The 19,317-nt window shown below is 41.4% G+C and overlaps 1 protein-coding gene across 18 annotated transcripts in view; it reads right to left on the bottom strand.

Annotated features, from left to right (window-relative positions):
- FER (FER tyrosine kinase) overlaps window positions 1-19,317 on the bottom strand; it is a 395,630-nt gene that overhangs the window by 321,187 nt on the left and 55,126 nt on the right. The window lies entirely within an intron of this gene.

The raw sequence follows: 19,317 nt of genomic DNA, 5'->3' as shown, positions 1-19,317 counted from the left end.
CAAATAGTTAAAGAAAGACTAACCCTGAGAATTCTTTTAATTCTTGCATTGGGCCCAATTCTGCTCTTCTTACTGATGATCAAATATGGCAAAAACACCAAATGACTTTAGTGGGCTTTTGTGTGAATAAGTCTTGATTAAGAACTGCAAGATTTGGCCGATTGCTTTTCAAAGTTATAGCTTAACAGGAGTATATGAAAACTTAGCAGCTGCTGCCTTCTAATATGTGGGAAAAATTACAATAATTTGATGGCATATAACAAAAATATACAAACACTACAAATCTATGCACACAAAGTTCAATCTGCTTCACCACTTCCTACCACAATATTCAGTGTTTATTACAAAATCAGAATCTTAGAATACAACCTCTCCAAGGCAGCAAGTGTTTTGATACCTGTGACACTCTCTTTATAATAGTAGTGTCTTGTACAGAGGCAAGCATACTATCAATACTTAAGTAAATGATAATTAATCTCTCTCTAAGAGTCAACAACTACTATGGTTGCATAATTCAAAGTACTTAAAAAAACCCCACAAAACATTTGCATTTCTAGCAGTTTGAGGTTGTAATATTTTTAAACAGTTTCTGAAAATTATTTTGCCACTTAAAGTTCAATGGTCATGACCATTATAATGCATTTTTTTAAAATCACTATCTTATGGGTAAACAAAGCTTGTGCTAAAGCTATCAATGCCTCCAACCAGAAAAATTCAGACTGTGGAAACACATTTCCTAGCTTTGCAAAGACAGCAATTGTGAACAATTGTTTTAAAAGATAATTTGTCTTCAGGTAACAAAACAAATTTTCCAATTACTTACCTATTTTTTCCATGTAGGAGGAACAGAGTTCTCAGGCTATAAAGTGATCTAGATGAACCCTTTGCATTCTGTGTACCAAACAGAAATCATGTACATCTCCACACCCTCACTAGTCAACTCTTTATCTTAGACACCTATGCTAACTACTTCACCTTCTACATCAGAATTAAATGAATTGCTAAACTCTCCAAAAATTAAATTGTTCGAGTTACACTTTGCATAGAACTCCTACTCTGCAGAGTCTACATTCTTAACTGAATACCTCTGTAGTACTTTTCTCAGGGTCACAATCGTTAGATGCTGTGCTGCCCAAAGCAGCAGCACCTCTGCACTTAAATTAGGTCAGCATGTCAGTCACGGGTACTAAAAATCCCACATCCCTGAGCTCCTTATCTATTTTGAACTAACCCCCAGTGTAGAGGCAGGTTTATCAATGAAAGAAGGCTTCTGTCAACATAGGTATCATTACACAGGGAGGCAGTGTTCCAAAACCAATGGAAAAATATCTTGGGTCAATATAGGCTGCATCTGTGCTATGGGATTATGCCAGCATAGCTATGGCAGCCTACCTATGCCAGTAAAGCCTCCATAGCATAGACATACTCTTATGCTTCAACCAGAGAATGACTGTATTCCGCTGGCAACATAAAACCTGAAGGCATTTGTTTTTAATTTTTGTAACTCTTATATTCATTGTATATCTCTTGGAAAAGGAGAACACCTTTGCAAAACAACACAGAAATCAAAATACCTAACATTCTTTTGATAGTTTCCATATACAGAACTGCCACACTACCAATATTTTGCTATATGCAAATTATACACATGTGCACAGCTATTCACCCAATGCACCATGACGACCAAATGCACACAGTTGAATATATTTGTGTTGATCATCACAACCATATTGCTGCAGAGACCTTCAGTACTAAAACACCCTCAAACACTACTACAGAGGACAAATTTATTCCTTTCATCTCTAACTCAGATATATAATTGTTTTCCATAAACTATTCCTCTATGACACATCACAACTCATTTCAGAATAAATCACAACATTAGTATGCACCCTCAACTTTTAACTAACAGCTTTTGGACTCACTATTAATATAAAGAACTTAACTAAAACACTCTCTCTAGATTGAATTTTTTTTACCAATAGAATTCAGTTAAGCAAAACGCACAGTTGATCAACTTGTCAATTAGCAGTGAAGAAAGCATCCACGTTCTCTTTATCTGTATAATTAATTTCATAAACAGATCTAATTATAATTCTACTGCCATCACTTGTTGACAAATCTGTTTAATGTTTATAGTAATAGACTGCATATACAATATGTTGTGCTATAAACATTATAATAAAGCTGGCAAAATTCAATTATGCAAGTTTGACATTTGCATGAGAATCTGGAGTGCTTGTTAAACTATTCTAGGAAGTCAATTATTTCAGTTTTCATTATGAACTTTTCAAGTGTTTATTACATATGGCATAAACAGCATACTGTACAACATAATCCACTATTTTTAAAAAGTATTTTATTTCAAAAATTAAAGATGGCAAATGGTCTCAGCATCATTCCAGTCCTTATACCTATACATTCTGCGGTCCTATGCCTTCTAGAGCCTAATATTTACTCTGAATAAAACAGCAGAGAAACTGAATTATTAAATTTCTTTACAACCATTAACATATTCAGCTCACTTTCAAAATGTACACTTGAGTTTTACACTAAGTCAAAGAGCAAACAGTTCCAAGAACCTGAGTCTCAGAAAATAAACTACGTGAAAAATTTTGTTCTATTTCTGTATTTGCAGACATATTGTATCAGCAAGTGTAGGTTAATATGCAAGAAAGTGACTCAGATTCTCCTGCTTCTCTTTTGTTTCCTATAACTTTTTATATTTCATCAAAAGCTAGAAGTTAAAGCTCAAATTTGGAGAGGTGCTAAGTACCTGCACCTACCACTGCCAAGATAAGAATTCACGTGTACAGCACTTCTCCAGATTTGGACTATTTGGTTCATATGGCAAAATCCGAAATTCATGCAAGTCGGTGACAAAAAACTCCCATTGACATCAACGGGGCAAAGAATTCAGTCCTACACTCTGCAGTGCGATATTTGTTACATAAAGTTAAATATACAAAACAAAAAGTGACAAGGACTTACATAATATGGTGATGGATGCTACAGAAAACCTTTAGAAGAACAGACAGATAAGTTCTGTCACTTATACCATTTCCGCAGCTAATTAAAATGTTATGAAACTGTCACTTCTATTTTCAATTCAGCTACATGATGATGTACATCGGACTAATAATTAAGGCTTATATATTCTTTGTTGTTACAAAGTTCAGGTCCAATTAAGCTTTCAGTTACAGAAACTTTTTCCCTTTAGCAAAATGTATATCATGTGTATGCAGTATCATACAACAATGAATAGATAAAACTTTACCATTAATGTGGCACTTACACACGCGCGCGCGCATACACACAAAATCTCCAATCCAACTACTCTGCAATATAATCTTGAGAGAATGGATAGATTTAAATCAAAACTATTTAAACATTGCAGACAGCCTGGAGAAGGAAAGACTGGAGAGGAGAAAAGCTAGGAGTCCCAGCAGGAAAAGGAGAGGGAAATGCACCAGGACATAATGAGGTTTCTCAGGCAGCAAACACAGACACTGCAGACTCTTGTGGGTCTACAGGTTCACCAGACTCCCTCTGCAGCCCACTGAGAACTCCATATCCGGATTTCTCCACACACACCCCTAACATTCCCTATGGCATCAGGGACCACGGCATTACCCTGCTACTGCACCCCAGGGGATATAAGGACAATCATAGCTTCACATATATCAACTATGGTTTTCACAGGTCAGTGTATGTGTAGCTGAAATGGACATCAATGTACTTTCCCCTTAATCAGTTTTTTTAATGTATTTGTTGTAAAATTGCACAATTATTTTGGCATTGAATATTTTTACAAAATAAAATGCTATAATTTGCAACATAACTCATCTTTATTAATTCACAACTATTCTGCCAAGTGCTTAGCAGTTCTGAAAGCAACCAGTTACCTATTAATGCAGAGTTGTCACACAACTCATAGGACCACTCTCAAACAAAATTAAATAGATGCACTGACAGTTTTATATTCAGACATGTACATCAAGCACCACAACTCCTACCAGGCCCCAAAAAACAGCAGGGCCAGGTAGAGCCCATTACAACAAAAAACACATTACCATGGCTCACTGCTAAAGCAGTATGTCAAAGACTCCATGCATTGTATATCTCCGCGTTGAGCTGTTTTAATTGCCCTCGTGTCTGGCTGTTCAAACTCAGCAGACAGCTGCTCCACCATCACCCCAACAGACACTTTTCTCCCTTTGTTTCCCAAATATTATGCAGGACACAGCAGTATAACCACTGGAATATTTTTCTCACTGAGATCCAATCTTGTGAGTAAACAACCCCAGCATCCCTCCAATCGACCTGAAGCACATTCAACTGACACTCTACATCTTCTGAGCCAGTAGCTGAATCTCTCCTGAATGCTCTCGAACTGGCCAGTACATGGCTTCATGCACTAAGGTAGCAACAGCAGGCTGGGCCCTCCAGGATCACTACTGGCATTTCAACATTCCCAACAACAGTTGAGAAAGTCCCTGCTTGTAGCTTTCTGAAAAATCCCGTATTCTTAAAGATGCGAGAGTCATGCATCTTCCCTGACCAGCCCACGCTCATGTCAATGATGCACCAATGCTTGCATCACAATAGAAAAGTAGCCCTTTCTGTTGCTGTACTCTGTGGCAAGGTGGTTTGGTTCCAAAATAGGGATATATGTGCAGTCTATCAATCCATCGCAGTTCGGAAATCCCATTGCTGCAAATCCATCTAATATATCCTGCACGTTGCAAGAAATGCAGGAGACGATTAATGACTCCCATATGACTTGTATGACAACAGCACTTACAGTGGATTTTCCAACTCCAAATAGATTTCCTAATGACCAGTAGCAATTTGGCATTGCAAGTTTCCACAGTGTGATTGCCACTTGCTTCTCCACTGTCAATGCAGCTCTCACATTACTGTCCCTGAGCTCATAGGCACTGACTCCGTAGGTGCTCTGGAGCTGGAGCACCCCACAGGGAAAAAACAGTAGGTACTGAGCACCCACCAGCAGCCCCCCTATGAGCTCCCCCAGCGCCTCCCAGCGGGCCCCACGGATCAGCATCTCCTCCTCCCTCCCCGCACCTCCTGCCCACCACAATCGTGCAGCGGCGTGCAGGAGGCTGGGAATGGAGATGGGAGGAGCTAGGACGCGGTATGCTCGAGGGAGGAGGCAGAACTGGGCAGGAAGAGGTGGGGTGAGGGTGGAGCAGGGGCCAGAAGAGGCAGGGTGAGGCCTTGGAGAAAGGACTGAGTAGGGGTGGAGCCTGGGGCAGAGTGGTGATCAAGAACCCCCCAGCACTTTGAAAAGTCAGCTCCTGTGCCTGAGCTGAAAGACTGGACGATGCTCAGTGCACAGATGCAATCAAGTGATAGTCTGGATCTGAGAGTTCTGCAGCCACTGATTGTCATCCCAAGCCTGCATTGTGATCAATCCATATTTGATCTATCAGTCCTCATCTCCAAAGGAAGCCAGCACAACACTTTCACAAGACAAGCCTGGGAGCTTCAATTCATAACTTTGCTAGACACTAAAAATCATGAACTGGAGAGAGAGAGAGAGAGAGAGAGAGAGAGAGAGAGAGAGAGACTGACTAAATTTATGGCTTATTACAACAATCTCTAACCCACTACCAACCCCTATCAGCTGCCTCCCTCATCCCTTCCTTTCCTCCCTATGACTGGAAGGATGCTAATCGGCCTCTTCCCCTTGAACGGTCCCTTGAAATGTGTTAACTTATGCTAAACTATTTGCTCCACACTGTATTTAGCTGTAACACTGTTTCATAAAACTGTAATATGTTTCCCAGACCTGAAGAAGAGCTCTATGTAAACACGAAAGCTAGTCTCTCTCACCAACTGAAGTTGTTCCAATAAAAGACTACGTCACACACTTTGGGCTTGTCTGCACTGGCTAGTTTTTTCGCCAAAAGCCAGTTTTTGGCGACAAAACGGTGGTAATGTACACACTGCAATGTGACTTTTTTTTTTTTTTTTTTTTTTTTTTTTAAAGAATGCCTAGTTTTGGCAACAAAAAACTTCCACCCCGTGAGAGACTTTTGTCTTTTCTCCTCCCTTTATTGTCGACAAATATGCAGTATAGACACCAGGTCTTCCCAGGCGAGCATGGCTGGCTGTCGCACCAAACGCGCTCCCACTTGGAGCGCCGCTGAGTTGTTGGATCTGATCGCTATATGGGGAGAGGAGTCTGTTCAGTTGCAGCTGCGAGTGACCCGTAAGAATCAGGACACGTATGGGCAAATTTCTCAAGGCTTGTGCAAAAGGGCTAGGATCGGGACACGCAGCAGTGCAGAGCGAAGATAAAGGAACTGAGGCAGGCATACCATAAGGTGTGGGAGACGAACCATCGCTCCAATGATGCACCTAAGATCGGCCGCTTCTATAAGGAGCTGAATGCTATCCTCGGTGGTGACCCCACCTCCATCGCCAATAGCCCCGTGGATACTTCACGGGAAGCAGAAAGAGGGGTAACCCGCAAGCTGAAATTCTGGATGAAGAAGTTGAGCTAGAAGAGGATGTGGTTCTCCCAGCAGTGTCGCCCAGTGGGGCAGGCAGCCAGGAACTTTTCTCCACTCTAGAAGAGCTCAACAGAGAGCAGGAAGCAGATGTGATGCAGAGTAAGTTGCTGTGGCTTGTATACGGAATTGAAACGTGGGAGGCAGGTAGTGTTTTCTGTGAGCTGGACATTGTCCTATGTAGCTAATCTGCATGGCCAAGCAGGGTGTCAACAGACATCGAGACCTGCACGGAATCCTCCAGAGAGAGGCTCTGGAAAGTTTTAAAGAGGTATTTGTTAATCCTCTGCCGTAGGTTCCAAGGGATTGCAACCTTGTTAATTCCCCCATTTTCAGAAACTGTACCATGCCATTTAGCAATCACTGGAGCTGGGATCAAAGCGGCACATAGTTGAGCTGTATATAGACCAGAGTGAAAGCTGCAAGCATTCAGCAGCTGTGCCCTGGTTTCTCTGGTCACCCGCAGCAGCAAAATGTCAGCCAGCAGATTGGCCGCCTGTGAAAAAGTGTGAGATAATTTTAGAATGACTTCCCTGCAAAACCGCCCTGCAAGCCGTGACCTTTTTTTCCGTAAGCACAACTGTCTTCCCCCCATTCCTGACACTCACAATGATTGGGGTGCTTGCGAAGCTGTTTGCCTCCCTAGTCTGAGAAAGAATGATTTCTACTACCAAAATGCCCTTTTTACTAAAATGTTTCAATCATTCACTGAAATGTAACAATCCCTCTTCTGTTCAGCACAGATCTTGAAGAACACACCACGCACCCCCGTGGACTGGCTTCGGCAGATAACAAAAAACCCTAGGGGCAGCAAAGACGACATATTCTGGGAGGTGCTGCAGAGAGATAGACCAGGGAATGGAAAGACTGCTGGGAAGCCAAAAGGCAGGACAGAAAAAAGAATGCAGCATTTGCTAGACAAGCGACAGAGCAAATGATAAAAGTGATGGAGGATCAGACAGGGATGCTTAAGTCTTTGATACAGCTGCAGACTGAGCAGACTGACCGTGGTCGACCTTCCCTGCAGCACATGCAGATGCACAATTCTTTGCCAACCCCACCCCCCTCTATTCCCGCACATTCCTTTTCACTTCACAGCTCTCCTGAACCTCCCCATCACTCCACCCCCTCTCACAGCTTGGAGCTACACACAGTTGTGAGGTTTTACCCTTTTTAACAACAAATAAAGGCTAAGATATTAATGGTACAGCATTTTTATTCTGTGTTCTACAAAAGCATATAGCAATCAATTCACTCTCGGGAACAGGCTTCTAAAGCATCGTGTTGTATGGATCTTGGGCTGCAAAATTGTACATGGATGCACCAGGGAAGCAACTCCAAAGCAGATGTGTTACTGCCCCTCATTGTCAAAGCAGTTGCTCAAAGCCTCTCTGATGTTAATAGCAGCCCTCTGTGCTTCTCTGACAGCCCTAGCATCTGGCTGTTCAAACTGTGCAACCAAGCGCTCTGCCTCAGTGCTCCACACCTGAGCAAACTTTTCATCCTTAGATTCACACAGATTATGCAAAGTGCAACATGCAGCTATGATGACGGGAATATTACCCTCGCTAAGGTCTAACCACCGAGACACCTCCAGTGAGCTTTTAAACGGCCAAAGGTACACTCGACTACCATGCAACACCTGCTCAGCCTGTTGTTAAAACGCTCCTTGCTGCTGTCCAGGTGCCCTGTATAAAGTTTCATGAGCCAGGGCTGTAAGGGGTAAGCTGGGTCTCCCAGGATTACTATGGGCATTTCCACATCCCCCACTGTGAACTTGTAGTCTGGACATAAAGTCCCCGCCTGCAACTTTCTGTACAGGCCATAATTCCTGAAGATGCCTGCGTCATATACCTTTCCAGACCAGCCTGCACGGATGTCCATGAAACGCCCTCAGGGATCCACAAGCACCTGCAATACTGTGGAGAAGTATCCCTTCCTATTGATGTATTCGGAGGCAAGGTGGTCTGGTGCTAAAATTGGAATGTGTGTGCCATCAATCGCCCTGACACAGCTAGGGAAACCCATCTCTACAAAGCCATCCACTATTTCATGCACATTTCCCACAGACATGGTCCTATGCAGCAGAAGGCAATTTATTGCCCTACCCCAACAGTGAACTTCCCAACTCCAATTTGATTTGCAACTGACCGGTAGCAGTCTAGATTCACCAGCTTCCACACAGTGATTGCAACTCGTTGCTCTACAGAAAGGGCAGCTCTCAATCTGGTGTCCTTGCACCAGAGTTCGGAAGATAGCTCCATGAACGTTGCTTTACACATCCTAAAGTTCTGTACCCATTGGTCGTCATCCCACACCTACATGACAATACAATCCCACCAATCAGTGCTTGTTTCCCTAGCCTAAAAGGGACGGTCTGCCTTATGCAGCTGCTCTGTGAATGCACAAAGCACTGATAAGCTGCTGCCATCAACAACACACTCAGGTGCCTACAATTCATCCTCTGCTAACTTTGCGATTAACTCTGTGAGTAACTGTGCTGCCATGCGCGATGTCCTCACGACAGCTAACAGTGCATAGAAGAGAAGTGCAGACTCCATCTTCTCTCACTGCAGATGCTAGCGTGCACTACAAAAGACTGACAGTTGGAAAAATGGCACAAAAGGAAGCCAGAAACCTTTGGAGGGGCAAGAGACAAAACGGTGCATGATGGTACATTTTGCACATCCCAGGATGTGCCGCACTCCATTTCCGCATTCCCACAACACCTAGCAATGGAGGGTCACAGTGCATTGCTCTCATTGTCAACAAAGGTGCCCCAAATGTGTACATGATCTGTCAACAGAGGGAGCAAATTTAAACACACTTTGGCAACTTTCCTTTTGTCGATTTTTCCTTGTCGACATTAGTTTCATCAACAAACTTGCCAGTGTAGACAAGCCCTTTGTCTCTCTAATATCCTGGCAATTCCTTCTTTTTACAGCATAATGTTTACAAAACACTATATTTCTGTGTGAATAACTGTATACGTATCATGTATTCCTTTTTTTTTTTTTAGCCCTTGCATATTCCATAGAGTCACTGCACTCTAGCTCAAAATTATTAAGATACCTTGGGTCCCAAAAATAAATTATTGGCAGCAGAAGCTAAGAGAAATAATTTCTAGAATAAACTGAAAATATTATGCAATGCTTCTCCGTATTAGGTTTGGTAATGGGAGCCAGCAACTGATGATTCAAGTGTCATGATGAGGGTAATCTGAAAAAATATTAGAGTGACCTCAACAAAATAAGCTAACAACAAGGTATTAATGCTATACCAGTGAAGACTCTCACACTGTTTAATACACAAGGCCAAGGAGTATATTGTAATCACATTGTTGGCATGGACTGACAAGAGTTCTTTGAAAAGCAGATATTGATCTTAAGGGGTAATCAAACTATTTCAAATACAAAAAAGTCAGGAAAAAATGCAATTTCTCATTTGGTGTTCTTTTAACCTTAGTGCAAAAGTGTATGGTTTTCTCTCGTTAGTTTCAAATAAAATCAAAAGTTTGTGTCAAAAATATTTGGGAAGAAAAATATGATTTTTTTTTAAATATGCATTAAAGTGCAGTAGTAGTTGAAGGGATATCATTTCAAAACGACTTCTTGGAGTTGCCCACATTATTGGGCATTCTGCTGCTCTTTCATTTGCATTTTCAATGTGGAGTCATGATTAAAATCCTATAAAAAATGGCTGTTTGATTTCTAAGAGGTCTTTTTAAAAGTACTGGTGGGAAGCAAAAGTTCCTTCTGACGTCAATGGGATTTGATGACTACACAATGCTTTTGAAAACCAGGACAGCTAATTAACAGCCTAAATATGGTCCAAGAAACCTAATTTTAGGCTGTTTTGTTTTTTAATATTATCGTAAGCATGTTAAGTTAGACTTATTCAAGAGAACATGAATCCCAAAACCTGAAGAGGGTCCTCTATAGCTTTGAGAACAGATTGTTCCTTCTCTTATGCTACGTTTTTCCACACTGCTTCCCACCTTTGAGAGAAATCTCCTGCTTCCCAAGTGCCTAAATTCCTTTATCTCATTGTCAAATTTCTCTTTATAATACACTTATTTCACCTAGCTTTCCATCATTGGTTGAGAACAAAGTCACAGTCAACCCTGTGCCTCATTTTGTAATTGTACTTCAGCCAACCAATTTAACCTAGAAGCTCCTTGGCATAGGAATCTGTTTAAACTAAGTCTTTTGTAAAGTGTTATGCACATCTGAGTGATACTATATAATTTATCTCTTTGACAACTCATATTTTCTTCTGAGACAATGCTAGTACTTGATCCAAGGAGGCACTGTGTTTTAAACACATTTGGTTCCCAAGTTGAGTTCAGCTTCACTGGGTTTCCACAAGGACGGAACTCAAGAGACTTTAAAAAAAAAAATACTTTTTGCTGATATACAAAGCAATTCGCATACAAACTATCTTAACTGAACTAGAACAGTAAACCTTATAAAAGTTGGTGACAAGGGGTGAACTCTGTGGAAGTTACTGATCAGCCTCCATCAAGATTCTGTAGTTAGATATAAAATAAAAAAATGCAAGAGCACTGCAGTTTAATTGACATCACTTTCACTAGACTAACAAAAAAAAACAGCAGCAAATAAAGTATAAACAGGGAGTAAATTTATTGCCTCTTGACCTATAAACTCTCACACAGGAAATCAGAAAACAAGCCAACCATTAAATGCATATTTAATCATTCCCCACAGAATTTTTTTTTTTTTTTTTTTTTTTACTGTTCCTGCCAAACAAACATGATAGAAAGTCTTCCTCAGGTGCTATGTAAGAATATTTACTATATCTTCATGACTGCAACAGACAATAGTGTTAATAAGACATAAGTAACTGAAATGCTTCAAATTTCTGAGGTTCTGAACTTACAGGATCTGACTGTCTTCCCAGTGTGACAGCAGTTTATCAGCAGTTAAAATAAGCAATGACCTGGTACACTAAAAAGGCAGAGAAACGATATTGAAATCCTTTTCTTTTTGTGTATACAGACTAACACGGCTGCTACTCTGAAACCTGAATATTGAAACTATTTATATATGTAATGTATGTAAGAAATCTTTATAGAAAACAATGGTACCTTATTATCTAGTGTAATATGTCTAATTCTGGTTGCTTCATCCCAAAAACAAGGGATTATATGATGATTAAAGGTTATATATTTGAGGCATTTCCTTCTGCCACTGGATTTCCATGCCACGGCTGGTCATCAGGACACTTTGGGGCTGGATCTGAACAATTAGCTAATATCTTGAAAGCTAAGTGTACATTTTCAAGGGGTGCGGTGGAAGCCAGATTACTGGGATTTTTCTTTTTTTTAAAATAGGTTAGAAAATGCATTTCAAGAATGAATTGATATGGGGATGTAGTTAACCTTTTCCATATCTAATTGTCTGTGATTTCTAGGTCTCTCTCTACTTAAGTCAAAAAGGCAACAAACCAAAGGTTGAAACACCTTGAGTTTGTAATGCCTGTACAATAACTTGAGTCCATACTGAAGAATTATAATACAATAAGCACTGGTAGTATTCACTGGTTACAGTGCTTGGGATGAGTTGTTCAGCTGAGCTGCAGCTAACCTAGTGAAGTCTACAGCATCATCTTCACAATATGGATGCGAAGCCAAAGACATTGAAGCTATGCCAATTTACCCAGTCCTCCTGGCTTCCAGCAACAGTTCAGGGAATTAAGTTATGAGTCCTTCAGGAATCCCAGAACCAAGGTTATAAGAGGTGCTGCATGTGGATGCACCAAACCAACTATTGAGAGTAACACTGCTATGTGGACACACTAAGCCCTTCCAAGGACAACCAGGACAATCATCTAATTTTTCTGCAATAGTTTCCTTCTTAACAAAGACATACCTTATGTTTCTGTGGTCACTATGATATGGAGCCACGAAATTTAAGTACTAAGTTTATGTTCTGTAGTATTAGATTCCATCAACCGCAGGGACTAGGAAAGGACTTTTCCAATCTGTAAAGCATTGTACAATTCACTAGGTGCATTATGGATATTTTCACTTTCCTCTGAGTCATCATATAATGGTCATTACCAGAGCACAGCAACTGGCCTGGAGACATCTCCTACAACAATCTTTATGTTCCAATGGCTCCACAGATTTGAACCAACACAGTAAGATACAGATTTCAGAATGAATCCATTTTCGGTTTTTTGCTGGTACAGGTTTTTTCTGGTTTTCTTTCAGTCACAAAAATATGTTCCAAGGTAATCAAACATTGACTTTATGCAGAAATTACCAATAGAAGAGTCTGCCACAAAACATATGCTCTTTCAAAAAAAAAAAAAAAAAAAAAGTTACAGCTAACTCAAATAAAAACAAATATTTTATATTTTAATTGCTAGATAACATAAAAACCTGTATTAAAACAAGATAATGTTTCAAAGCATGTTTTGCAGACTAACTTTAAACGTATAGATTGAAAAAAAATCTAAATCTGAAAAAGATGCTCAGAGGTGTAAATATATTATTTCTGTCCTTTAATATTCACCAAACACCTATTTGGCTGCTTTTTAAAAGTAGTATATCGTAATAAGAGGAAAGACAAAACTGTCAGAAACCACTGAAAGCATATTATATATCTCAACTGAATTTCAATGCAACAGCAGGAGTAATATTTGAGGAAATGGCCAAATTCAGTGGAAGCAGATCAAGTTACCCATGCAATAAAAAAAATTTCAAACTCTAATCAGGTAACATTCTTAATGTCAATAACTCTTTCATAGTTTTCAAATTTTTTCTCTCTAATTTAGAAGCTTTGAAAATAAACCCATTTTTCCTGCCAAATTTATCTGCTTCTTGACAAACATTTAATTTTGATTAGGGCTGTTGATTAATCACAGTTAACTCACATGATTAACTCAAAAAAATTAATCGTGAATTTTAAAATATCGTGATTAATCGCAGTTTTAATCGCACTGTTAAACAATAGAATACCAATTTAAATTTATTAAATATTTTGGATGTTTTTCTACATTTTTATACATATTCTATTCTGTGTTGTAACTGAAGCCAAAGTTTATATTTTTTATTACAAATATTTGCACTGTAAAAAATGATAAACAAAAGAAATAGTATTTTTCAATTCACATCATACAAGTACTGTAGTGCAATCGCTTTGTCATGAAAGTGCAACTTAAAAGGTAGATTTTTTTTTGTTACATAACTGCACTCAAAAAACAAAACAATGTAAAACTTGAGAGACTACAATTCCATTCAGTTCTACTTCTTGCTCAGCCAACTGCTAAGACAAACAAGTTTGTGTACATTTACAGGAGATAATGCTGCCCTCTTCCTATTTACAATGTCACCAGAAAGTGAGAACAGGAATTTGCATGGCACTTTTGTAGCCGGCATTACAAGGTTTTTAAGTACCAGATACGCTAAACATTCATATGCCCTTTTATGCTTCGGCCACCATTCCACGGGACATTCTTCCATGCCGATGAAGCTCGTTTAAAAAAAAAAATTTGTTTATTAAATTTGTGGCTGAACTCCTTGGGGGAGAATTGTATGCCCCCTGCTCTGTTTTACCTGCATTCTGCCACATATTTCATGTTCATAGCAATCTTGGATGATGACCCAGCACATGTTGTTCCTTTTAAGGACACTTTCACTGAAGATTTAACAAATCGCAAAGCAATTACCATTGTGAGATTTCTAAAGATAGCTACACCACTCGACCCAAGGTTTAAGAATCTGAAATGCCATCCAAAATCTGAGAGGGACAAGGTGAGGAGAATGCTTTCAGAAGTCTTTAAAGAGCAATACTCCACTACAGAACTCGAACCACGACAAAAGAAAATCAACCTTCTGCTGGTGGCATCTGACTCAAATAACGAAAATGAACATACGTCGGTCTGTACTGCTTTGGATTGTTATCGAGCAGAACCCATCATCAGCATGGACACTTCCCTTGGCACAGTGGTGAAATATAAAGGGACATATGAATCTTTAGCGCATCTGGCATGGGAATATCTTGCGATGCCGGCTACAACAGTGCCATGAGAATGCCTGCTCTCACTTTCAGGTGACATTATAAACAAGAAGCGGGCAGCAGCATCTCTTTTAAATGTAAACAAACTTGTTTGTCTGAGCAATTGGCTGAACAAGAAATAGGACTGAGTGGACTTGCAGACTAAAATTTTACATTGCATTAAAAATAAAAACAATTTTTTGTACATAATTCTACATTTGTAAGTTCAACTTTCATGATAAATTGATTGCACTACAGTACTTTTATTAGGTGAATTGAAAAATGCTATTTCTTTTGTTTTATTATAGTGAAAATACTTGTAATCAAAAATACAAAGTGAGTACTGTACACTTGGTATTAGGTGTTGTAATTGCAATCAATATATTTGAAAATGTAGAAAACATTTAAATAAATGGTATCCTATTATCGTTTAATCACACGATTAATCACAATTTTTTAATCACTTGACAGCCCTAATTTTGATGCGTTTCTATAAAACAGCATAAGCCATCTTGTCTCATTTTATTTACTCTGCTACTCAGCAGCATCAATGTCAGCACAGCAGGACAGTGTACAGTTCTAAGAAAATTATTAGTTGACCGACTGCTGCTGCAGAATGGCAGGGAAAGTTTACACAGTTTTCCTCAGTAAATCATAGCAAAATAATTTTTTGGGATTTTTGTCTAACACCTCTTTCCTGCTGACACAGTTGTGGATTTCAGTTCTAGAAGACAGTCTAATAGCATTATATACTTTACATTTCATCCAAAATATCCCAGGATGCATCATAAACTATGGCCCCAATCCGGCAAAGGAATAGACCAGTGTTGACCCTTACTCTCAAGTGATATATTTTAAGGCCAGAATGGACCAATATGATCATCTAGGTTGCACTCCTACGTAACATAAGCCTTTCACCAAGTAATTCTTGCATGGAATCCAATACAATTTAGTTGAACTAAAGCATCTCTTTTAGCAAGACATCTAGTCTTGATTTCAATTGTTTAACTGAGGGAGAATCAACAACTTGCTATAGTTTGTTATATCCTCACTGAGCATGCTCATGCCTCTCTCAGCTCACAGCAAAGACCAGACTGCACATGCACCATTCCAACAGAACTGAGTATGCTCCAGTTCCCAGGGTGAAGCCAGACTTTCCCTAAAATGGCTGCTCCCAGCTGGGGCCTGGCCAGGCACTGAAACTGTGCCCTCAATGATCTCCATGCTGGCACCCAGGCAGTGTAGAAGAGGAAGCTGTCAGATTCAAATTCAGAGGGGACAACAGGTGAAGCCCCAGGGCTGGGAAAGGGCAGGCTGGCATTGTGGAAGAAGATGGGGAGATGGGAGGCAGAGGGAAGAAGAAGTTGGGACTAGTTGGTCAAGGAGATTTTAAACTGGGATGAGAAAAGAAGCCTGATAACTGGAGAATGGAACTGAGTGAAGAAAGAAGATGAGACAAACAACGAGGCATGGGTGGGAACGGATAGGACTGGGGCAGGTTAAAGGCGAAAAAGGAATGGGATATAAGAAGTCAAGCTTGGGGGGGGGGGACATAAGAGTCTATGCCCACTACAGCACAATATCCTTCAGAGCTTTGAATCTCACCGTTTGTCTGCTGTCAGCAAATATCTCTGAAAGCACCTGGCGAAGTGTCTGTCTCGTCCCCATCTACTGATGGTCCACATGGAGAGTGACAACCCCCTCTGCTACCAATTACTCCCTTAGAGCAAGCTTATTTTTAAGGGGATTGTGGTATTGCCACGCCTTACTTTTGTGCTGCCTTCCGAGCAGGGCAGCAGGAGGACCGGGACCGTTGGCCAAGCGCCCAGCTTGGAAGGCAGCACCCACCAGCAGCAGTGCAGAAGGAAGGATGGCAATACCACTGTCACAACTCAATGGCCCCCTCCCTCAGGGGGTCTCCTGGGGAGGCAGATCAGTATTGTATGTTGCTAACGCTGTTGCAGGCATCGCAAGGCATTTTGGGAAAGCTGAAGAGGCCACAGAGAGCCGGCTTGGACTGGCACAGAGAGCACAGGGAACAGAGGTCCCTGAACGAAACGCCCCCAAAAGAATCCAGGACTTAAAACCCTCCTGAGAGCCGAAGCAAGTTGGAAATCAACAGCGGACCCTGGACAGCTTGTGCACAAGACAGAACTTTTGTGCACCTTTCTCCCTCTTCTTCTGACATTACACCCAGGCTTGGCCAGCCTCAGGTCATGCATGTGAATATGAAAGTGGGTTAGGGCTGGGGCACTAACGCTTTCTTCCTTTCTCTGAGTGACAAGGGAGCGTTCCCAGCACTCACTGCTGTTATTTTATTTTATTAATAAAGCTTTAAAACTTAGACCCTTGGTGTGCTCCTTCATATCCTCCCCCAAAGATCCTGTGGCCTCAGCCTGATCACCTGATGCCTCATGCAGACTGGTAACAGAAAGCTGTTTTACCTTCTGCTCTGCTGCCTTCAGAGTTGGGCAACCAGAGAGTGGCTGCTGCAAACTGAGGGCCCAGCTCTGCAGGCGTAGCGCAGAAGTAAGGATGGCAATACCATACCATGCCATTCTTACTTCTATGCTGCTGCTGGCAGCGACTCTGCCCTCAGAGCTGGACTCCTGGCCAGAAGCCACCACTCTCCAGCTGCCCAGCTCTGAAGACAGCATCACCGCCAGCAGCAGCACAGAATTAAGGGTCGCAGTACCAGAACTCCCCCCCGACAATAGCCTTGCGACCCCCCCACCCCACCCCCAACTCCTTTTTGGGTCAGGACCCCTACAATTACAAAAAATGAAATTTCAAATTTAAATACCTGAAATCATGAAATTTATTATTTTTAAATCCTATGATGGTGAAATTGACTAAATTGGACTGTGAAATTGGGAGAAGCATAATCATGACAATATGTTATTAAATGATGTTATTAAACACTTGTTTTTAGTGTTTGCTTTTTTTAAACTCAGGAAATTTTACACAGCCACACAGTCTCCTATGTAAAAAGAACATTAGTAAAGTTGCAAAGTCAAGTAGCTAAAAAATCTCAGAAATACTAGACTATACAGCAAGGGTGTGCAAATATTTTGGTCCAAGGGCCACACCTGGGTATGGAAATTGTATGGTGAGCCATGAATGCTCACAAAATTGGGTGTTGGAGTGTGGGAGGGGGTGAGGGCTTCAGCTGGGGAGTGTGGGCTCTGGCATACGGCCAGAAATGAGGAGTTCAGAGTGCAGGATGGGGCTCCAAGCAGAGGGTTAGGGTGCAGGGAGGGGCTGCGAGGGCTCCAGTTGGGAGTGTGTGCTCTGGGGTTGGGCTGGGGATGAGGGATTTGGGGTGCAGGAGGATGATCAGGTCTGGGGCAGGGGGTTGGGGCACAGGAGGGGATCAGGGGTGCAGGTTCCAGGCGGCACTTACCTCAAGCATCTCCTGGAAGCAGCGGCATGGCCACCCTCCAGCTCCTATGTGGAGGTGCGGCCAGGTAGCTCCGCACACTGCCTCATCTGCAGGTGCCGCCCCTGCAGCTCCCATTGACCGCAGTTCCTGGCCAATGGAAGCTGTGGAGGCGGCTCTTGGGGTGGAGGAAGTGTGCGGAGTTCCCTGGCTGCCCCTACGCGTAGGAGCCAGAAGGGGGACATGCCATTGCTTCCGGGAGCCGCGTGGAGCCACACCATGCACGAAGCAGGGCAAGCCCCCAACCCCGCTCCCTGGCTGGAGTGGAGCAAGCCCCAGACCACATGCTCCCCAGCGGGAGATCAAGGGCTGGATTAAAACATCTGAAGGGCTGGATGCGGCTCCTGGGCCGTAGTTTGCCCACCCCTGTTGTACAGGCAACTTTAATTCAGCCCCCTTGTGTGCATGCATTATTATAACAGTCTCAAATTAAATAAACTATTTTTTCGTAGGACCCCTGCCTCATTCAATACACAGGATGGACCAACAATGGATACAGATCAGGGTTATGTCATAAAAGAGACTGTTGTCTCTCAGACTTCTCAGGTCCTAGGTATCTCAAAACTGGCATCCAGAATTAGTGGAAACTTTTTACTTAATCTATAAAATGGTGATTATACACACACACACACACACACACACACACACACACACACACCCCAACACCTCACAGGAATGTTAGGAAAACTGATTAATGTTACTGGAGCACTCAGATAGCGTAGAAATAAGCACCACAGAAAAGGTCATAAGAAAATTAATAATTCTGCCTTCAGAGCACATTTTGAATAGCACGCAGTAAATATTGTACGCCACACATTGAACAGTGGAGAGAAAACAAAATATAGAATAGCTACTCTTTAAGTGAGCACAGTCAACCCTATATGCTGAATGAGGCAGGGGTCTGTGGAAAAATATCAGTCCCTAGTATGATCGGGTCCTGATCCATGACTACAACTCCCAGTCACTCTACTCATACAAATAAACAACAAGAACAAGAAGAATAGAAATAAAGACTATGTCATAATGTAAACAGCATAAGGGGGCTTATCTAAGGTTTTGCAGATAACTTTAATTCTGGCATTTCCCAACTTGAGGTCTCAACTTTGCAACCTTAATAATGTTTTTTAACAGTTATTTTGTGTGCAATACAGAGATCATCTTCCTCCCTATTCTTATTCAGCATGCCCTTTTTTTATACATCCAAGAACTGCATTAACCCTTCTGGCTACAGCACTGCATGGGGCACTCATGGTCATCTGGTTATTCACCATCACGTCAAACTCCTTAGGCCACAGCTTTCCAGAATGCAATTCCCTAT

This window comes from Dermochelys coriacea, chromosome 5 (genome assembly GCF_009764565.3).
Source record: "Dermochelys coriacea isolate rDerCor1 chromosome 5, rDerCor1.pri.v4, whole genome shotgun sequence".
In the NCBI taxonomy this organism is placed as follows: Eukaryota; Metazoa; Chordata; order Testudines; family Dermochelyidae; genus Dermochelys; species Dermochelys coriacea.
Note: the sequence above shows the minus strand (reverse complement) of the source record. Positions and strands in the feature narration are given on the sequence as shown.